Source organism: Thalia democratica, chromosome 9 (assembly GCF_965202585.1).
Source record: "Thalia democratica chromosome 9, ktThaDemo2.hap1.1, whole genome shotgun sequence".
In the NCBI taxonomy this organism is placed as follows: Eukaryota; Metazoa; Chordata; class Thaliacea; order Salpida; family Salpidae; genus Thalia; species Thalia democratica.
The window spans coordinates 29,190,371-29,197,689 of NC_139173.1; the positions used below are offsets into that span (position 1 = coordinate 29,190,371).

Here is a 7,319-nt window from a genome sequence, read left to right on the forward strand (position 1 = left end):
TGTAACCGTTCCGCTTGAAAACAACACTGTAACCGTTCCGCTTGAAAACACTGCAACCGTTCCGCTTGAAAACACTGCAACCGTTCCGCTTGAAAGCACCGCAACCGTTTGAGGACGCCAACTGCCAAACTGATACTAAACTAGAGACTCAACACTGAAACTAACTAGTTAGCTGTTCAACAACATATTTAAACTTTAATTTGTTTATTTTACAACACAAAAAACATTAATATTAAAAAGAGTTTTACTTATTTAGTTTAATCTTAAGTAATGAATTTGGAATTGGTGTCTTGTTTACTGAACGAAAACTTTTTCTAATTTGAGTTATAAACAATTAGTTTCATTATTAAACTTATTGTTCTTAATATATACATTTCAATATTTGGTAACTTGTTTTTTAGAAGTTTATATTTAACCAGAGTTTTATGTCAGTTAATAAAAAATGTTTTATTAACTCATGTAGGCTCAACCATAGTTTCTTAATTTGAATTTTTTTTTAATTTCTATTAAATCAAGTTCTATTGTGGGGCACAAAATTTAAATCTTCGTTGCAACTGTTGAAGCTGACACTAAAATTCCTAACAAGTTAACTAAAACGATTTTTTTACTTAAATCACTTACTCCTAATAAAGTTTGCAATTGGCATATATTAATATTTTTATAATTGTCATGTTTAGTTGCAGCAGAGATTTAAATTTTATAACACCGGCTTCCTCGCAGCGTGTCCTGGGAAACTTTGATGTTATTGTTGCTAGGTAATTATGTTTAAAGCTGTCCACTTTAAGTTAACCAAAACACTGATATTAAAAGGTTCATTTAAAAAGAATATGGAGTTATATAAAGCTAAATCAAAAGTTAAACAATAATTTAGAAAAAACAGTTTCATAAAAATTTTATTTTCTCCCATCACCAAACTTTCGGGCACCCTTTTTAAACCAATTACCTAGCAACATTTCATCATAAGGCTAACGGTGTTTTGTATATATTGTATTTTTTAATATTGTTTTTTTTTAATATTGGTATGTAAAATGAGTCCTTTGCCTTACAAAATTGTATATTTGTACATAAATGTTTTTGTTGTTTCATATATTTTTTGCTTATTATGAAATGTTAATATTTTTATTGTTAGTCAAGTTGTCATGGTTAATAAACGGGTTCTCAGTCCCTGCAAAATTCTGTCGTTGTACATAAAAGTGTGTTTCAATATTTTAATATGGTGATGTTTGTAGTTATTTATATTATTTGTTGTTGTGCTGAGATTTTAATTTTTTGCTAAAAATGAGCATATCACTTTTAAAAACACAGGGTTATAATTCCCTAAAAAAATTTTGTAAATATTATTGATATTTTTTTGTGTTGTTTTACTTGAATGTACTAGTTGGTAATCCCTCGAAAATATTTTACAATGTTAAATTCTTTATATTGATTGTTGTTATATTTCGCTCGACTTATGTCATTAGTCTGTCTGCGCGACATCCCTTGCGCACACAATGAATTGTATTTATTTTTTTTATAATTAATTTATAATCTTTTTGTAAAGATTTTTATTTGGAGCACTTTTGGAAAATGTTTGAATTGTGGGTTTAAATCTGCTTCATATTCGAAAGCAGACCCATTTTAATTGTACCTTAATTATTTTGTTTATTTTTTAAAGATTTCATTTGTCGCACTTTTGGAAAATGTTTGAATTTTGGGTTTAAATCTGCTTCATATCTGGAAGCAGACCCATTTAAATTGTACATTTTGTGTATTTTTTGTTGAGATGTTGTAATAAGGGCGCATGTCTGCAAAAATGTAAATATTTTAGTTGAACCTAATATTATTTCAAAGCGCTAAGCAATTGTACCTTTGATATTTTAGAATAAAATATCTGTTGAGAATAAATTTTTATGTTATTAAAAATTTTGTACAGAATTTTTTGTGAAACACGTATACAAAATTCGACTGAAAAGATGAGATTTTAAAAAATCCATCTTTTTAATGTACAGTATTTTGTTTCTATTATAGTTGAATTTAATTTTGTTGTCTTGTTTTTTGAATGCTGATAAGTATGTGAAGTTCTTTCTGTACAAGGTTTATAGATCCCCTATTTTAATGATTTATACTAAATTGTATATATTATAAATGATTATTTTTTTTGAAAAATGTTGATTATTCCCTTACAATATTCTAAAAACAAAAGACCAAATTATTATAACTGCGTTTTATATAATTTCCTGCAAAGAATGGCAAACGATTTATCAAGTATTTCAAAACACAAACTTGGATATATATGTTATAAAACTTAATTTGTATGTACAATAAAACTGAAGAATCAGTATTTTTCATAACGTTGTTGTATATTTGTACAGAAAGTTTTGTTTTCATTTAATATCGTGATACAAATAACCATAAAAAGAGAAGAAAGAAACATCTATTCTTTGTTTATTTTTCTTTGTATTTGATAATTTTTTTTTGTAAAGAACTTTTTGTTCGCTTATTGGTTCACAAGAAGTTTGTTCTATTTGTAAATTTGTACAGATATTTTTGTATTGTTCATATATATTTTTGTATTTTGTAGAAGAAAAAAAAAACCATCTCTTTGTTTTTTTTTTTCTTGTTTTCTTATGACTTCTCTAAACCTACTTGTCCGCTTATAGATATTGGCTCTTTTGTAATATTTGTACATATTTTATTTTCTCATAAAAAACGTGTTTTTCTGCGCATAAATGCTTTTGAAACCGCGAAAGTTTTGAAAAAATATAAATTATTTACATGCTGAACTTAAGTTTAAAACCACCTAGAGTTTAAGTTTTGTTGAATTTACACTGAAAATATCTATTTGAATAATTAAATTATTTTAAATTTACAAAACGTTTGGAAACTAAAATTTAGAAATGTAGTATCCTATCAAAGTATTATTTTAAAATTACTATCTTTTTAATTCAACGGGTATTCAATTAGAAATTAAAAACATATTTATCACATTATTAACAGCTTTTATAAAGGGGATTTTCAGTATATTTGTAATTTGTGTGTAAATTTGTAAATAACTTTGTTTTATTATTTACGTCTAGAAAAAGTAACAGCCCACCATAAAAGAGTAGAAAAATCAGTTCTCTCTTTGTTGTAAATATTGTGTTTATCTTAGTTTTTACTATTTTATTTTATCCTGAATTTAATGTACTTGTAGTGAATGCATATTAATTTTGTTTACTTATATTGAGTTTTTATTGTGTTTTTGTTTATTTTATTAATTGTTATCAAGATGATAATCGTGAGAAATTGTATAAATGTAAATCTATTAAAATAAGTTCTTTACATCCCAGTAAATTGAGCGTTCTTTTGAAATTAAGGCAAATAACTGTATATTTGTAAATATAATTAATTATGTGTTTTTATTTCTCCGTGTTTTTATTACAAACCTAGTCCTTGGATTGCAAAAAACTTTCATAACCATGAAAGTTTCATCAAACTTTTTGATTTTTTTTAAATATTGTACATATTTTTTGATTTGAATGATGCAGTATTTGAACATTTTAACTTCGAGTTGAATTCTTTAAGTTTTTATGAAACAACTTTGAAAACAAAAAAAAAACTCTTATAACTGCACCATTATTTGATTCGTCACCCTTGAATTTCAAGATCTAGTTTCAAACAAGGGAATTTCAGAACTCTTCCACAGAAAGTTCAGTATTTCGAAGATCAAATCTATACTGAATGAAGATGCAGCAACTTGCTCAAGGAGCTGATCCTCAATGGCCTGTGGGAGAGGAGACACCGACGGAAGTTTCCTCAGAACTCCGGAGAACAGCAAGTTTGTGATAACGTGCCAGAAGTCTGTGGCGTCAAAAGACTTGTCTCTTAACAGCGGATCAAGCACATGTAAGTTGGTTGTTTTCCTTAAAAAATCAGAAATATAACATTGGTTATTAAATATTGAAAGTGAAGTAAAATATTTAAAAAATAAGTTTGTAATCAATAATTTATCAACTTTTAGTATTATTTTAAAATCAACCCGTTTGAAATTATTTTACTGTAACACGAAATAATGTACAAAATCATGTTATAATGGAAAAAAAATTAGGCATTGTAATTAACTATAGTGCTACATTTCTATTGGAGCTATAAACTTATCGAAAATTTTTAATAATCGTATAAATAGGTATTTATAGTTCATAAAAGTTATAGCAAACCTTGAGAAAAATTTGAGTGGTTAATTGATTAAAATTCTACAGCAAAAAAACTGCATCCAACACCAACAACAGTGGAAAGAGACCGAGTGACGTCATCAAAGCAAGCAAAACGGTATGACGTCACATTAAAGCTTAAGGAAGTCAGCGGAGAGCTTGATAGACCCGAAATGGTTTCAGATAATGTTTCGAAGGTTTTGAGATAAGTTTGATGAAACTCAGAGACTCGCCGCAACAAAGCTTTTATTCTGAGCAAGTTGTTAGTGATTGTGTAAATATTTGTTCTTTTTAGAGATGCTGTAAAACAAGCTTAAAAGATTTTTAAGTCAATATTTTTTTAACAGGATATCGCGATCAAGAAGAACATCAGAAGAAGTGGAAAAATCTCTGAAGGATTGAAGATGAGTAGCCTGATGGAAATCATCCGAAGTTTCAAGAACATTTCAATGTGAATGAGCAGACCAGGACGAAGGTGAAGGGCCGTGATGCAGTTCATTGGCACTTCACGGGAATCAGATCTCCGAAAAAGATGTGTTCCTGGTCATAAATGTAGGAAAGAGTTGCTTCGTTATGCTTCCAGTTTAATATCATTCCACCAACCAACTTGGTTAGTTGCATTTATTAAACGAATAATTTAAAATTCTTTTATTTTGTCTTAAAATATTGACCGGTTCGATGTTAAAAGTATGTTTTTTTGAATATATATTTATAATCAATTTGCGCTGATTAAAATACATAACTTTGTATCCAATTAGTATTTCTAGTATTTTCATGCTGCAATTTGTTTAGTGTTTACTTTATTTGTATAAACATAAATAAAAACTAAATGTGACAAAAATCTACACAATTTCTGAATTATAGTTAACAGTTTCTATGTTGAAAATGAGCGAATATTTTCTATCGAAGTAATAAAACTATCATGAACATTAAATTTTGAAGTATCATAAGTAATTATAAACATAAACAGGAAACTGCGATCAGCAACAGCAGCAGATGTCATCAAAAGAAAATAATCTTGCATGAAAGAGGAACTGCTGTGTTAATTCTTCATGCAAGATCATTCAAAAGCAGATCATCAAAAGGTGAACGGAGCGTCATCACTGGAGCTGGTGGAGAAGTTTGGAGAGATCATGGATAACGAGATCTTCCACTGATGATGATTTCCTGTACATATGCAGATGGTAGGAAAACATGGCTTCCTACAATGTTCTCTCTGTTAAGCAAACTTGAACAATCAACTCGGTTGGTTCTTAATTATTACATTTTATCGTTTTACCAATGTAAAATTGATCATTGGGTTTTTGGGTAAAAGGATAAAAGTATGTTATATAGTATTTGTATGTTTATACAAGTATAGTGCATTTAAGCAAAAGTGTTTCTAATAAACTCTTTAAAAAAATTTTGCTCAAAAGAATTTTGTATAATACTTTCGAATGGACATCTTGTAAGCATAAACTGAGAAAAGTCTGCATGCATCTGAGTTAACTAATAAATACATGTTTCTATCGTTTGCAAATAAACACAAGTACACAAATTTAATCGTAATAAAATCAAAATATTGTTTTCTAGTTTGTAATATCAACATAATTCAACAGATACACTGCAAGGATCGTCCGAGCCAGGAGGGCGAGTTGCCAGGAGGGTGAGACAATCCTGTTTCTGTGTGGATTTGGAGAAGTGGTCCAAGCCAGGAGGATGAGTGAATTGCAACTACATCAGTTGATATTTTCATATACTTGATTTTTTTTCTATTCACAATAAAATATAATAATGTATATTTGTCGAGTTATTTTTATTTAGTTTAATAACTATTTTCATATGTTCAAATACCGGACTGCCAAGAATAAACAAATCTACAACAACTTAGTTAAATAAATTACGAGAAAGTTAAGTAACAACCTCAAAAAAACAAGATTAAATATGTAAATGCATATTGCTTACATTTTAAATACAATCAATTACTTAATATAGTGTTTCTTAAAGCTGCCGGTACACTAGCTTAAGCTTTTCTTTTACAGAATGAATACGTATAAAATAAATAAATAGTAAATTAAGTAAGTAATAAAAATGATTTTAGTCAGTACTTACTAAGCTTAGTTATGACAATAATAGCTAAATTAGCTACATTGTATTTGAAGATGTGTATAGAAAATAAAAATTTATGTAATGAATTGTAGTATTCACAAATTAAGACTGAGCTGATTAGAAATTCGGAATGATTATAAAATATGTTATAAAATGTTTTTAATTTTTCTTTTATTTAAAGTCGTTTGTAAATGTCATTTATGATGAAATAAAATTAGTATGCTGTTTTTAAATTAAACAAAATATTATGTTGAAGTTAACAAATAAAAATCTAAAGTCCAGGTTTGGTATAATGCAAGTTCAGCGGCCTGTGACCTTCGGAAGAAACATTTTTAACATGTGGCTAGTTTTGCTGCAAAAATAAGTAAGACAAGTTCGAGCTTATTCAAAACAAGAATTACTGGTATTTTAATACTAATAAACCGTGCTGAATATTTTATTGATGCATAATAATCTTATACACAATTTATTTAGTTATAGGAGTAAAACTTTTCAATGATAACATGGCCCGCAAAAACTTTTTATTGTGGTCAAAAAAAGCTTTTTTCAGTGAACCTGACCCTTTTGTAAGCTACCAACCCCTGATTTACTTTTAAAAATAGATATACCATGGAGTTAAGAATAATTGTTTTGTAAATTTTTTTTGCACTATCATTGCAAACTTTAATTTATTAAGTCATGATACTAGTTACAATTAATCAATAACACTTTTATTGTTAAAAAAAGTGTATATTATTGTTTATTAAGCGATAAAAAAAGCACTCAAAATATTTGTTTTAAGAACCTGGTGTACAAAGGAACCTTTCGGTTGTCGAGTCGTACACCACATGAATAAATTATAGACTTATATTTAATTTCTCAACTGTTTTAGTCATTGTATGAAGGATTTGTTTAATTTTTAAATAGCAAAAAGTAATTATTTTAACTACAGGGTGGTCACTAAACCTTGAATTTAATTTTTTTTGAGAAAATAAAACCTGGAATTCTAAACAAAAATCACAGACACCCTGGAATTTTAAACAATCTATCATATAAATAAAAATAATCTTATAAAAAAAACAT

General features: G+C 27.7%; 1 long non-coding RNA gene across 1 annotated transcript; it reads left to right on the forward strand.

Annotated features, from left to right (window-relative positions):
- The first annotated feature begins 537 nt into the window (after nt 1–537).
- Nucleotides 538–5,947, forward strand: LOC145843938 (uncharacterized). Its single transcript, XR_014370262.1, has 5 exons — nt 538–3,864; nt 4,218–4,431; nt 4,517–4,779; nt 5,140–5,414; nt 5,768–5,947. It is a non-coding gene; the product is annotated as an uncharacterized LOC145843938 (long non-coding RNA).
- The last annotated feature ends 1,372 nt before the right edge of the window (nt 5,948–7,319 follow it).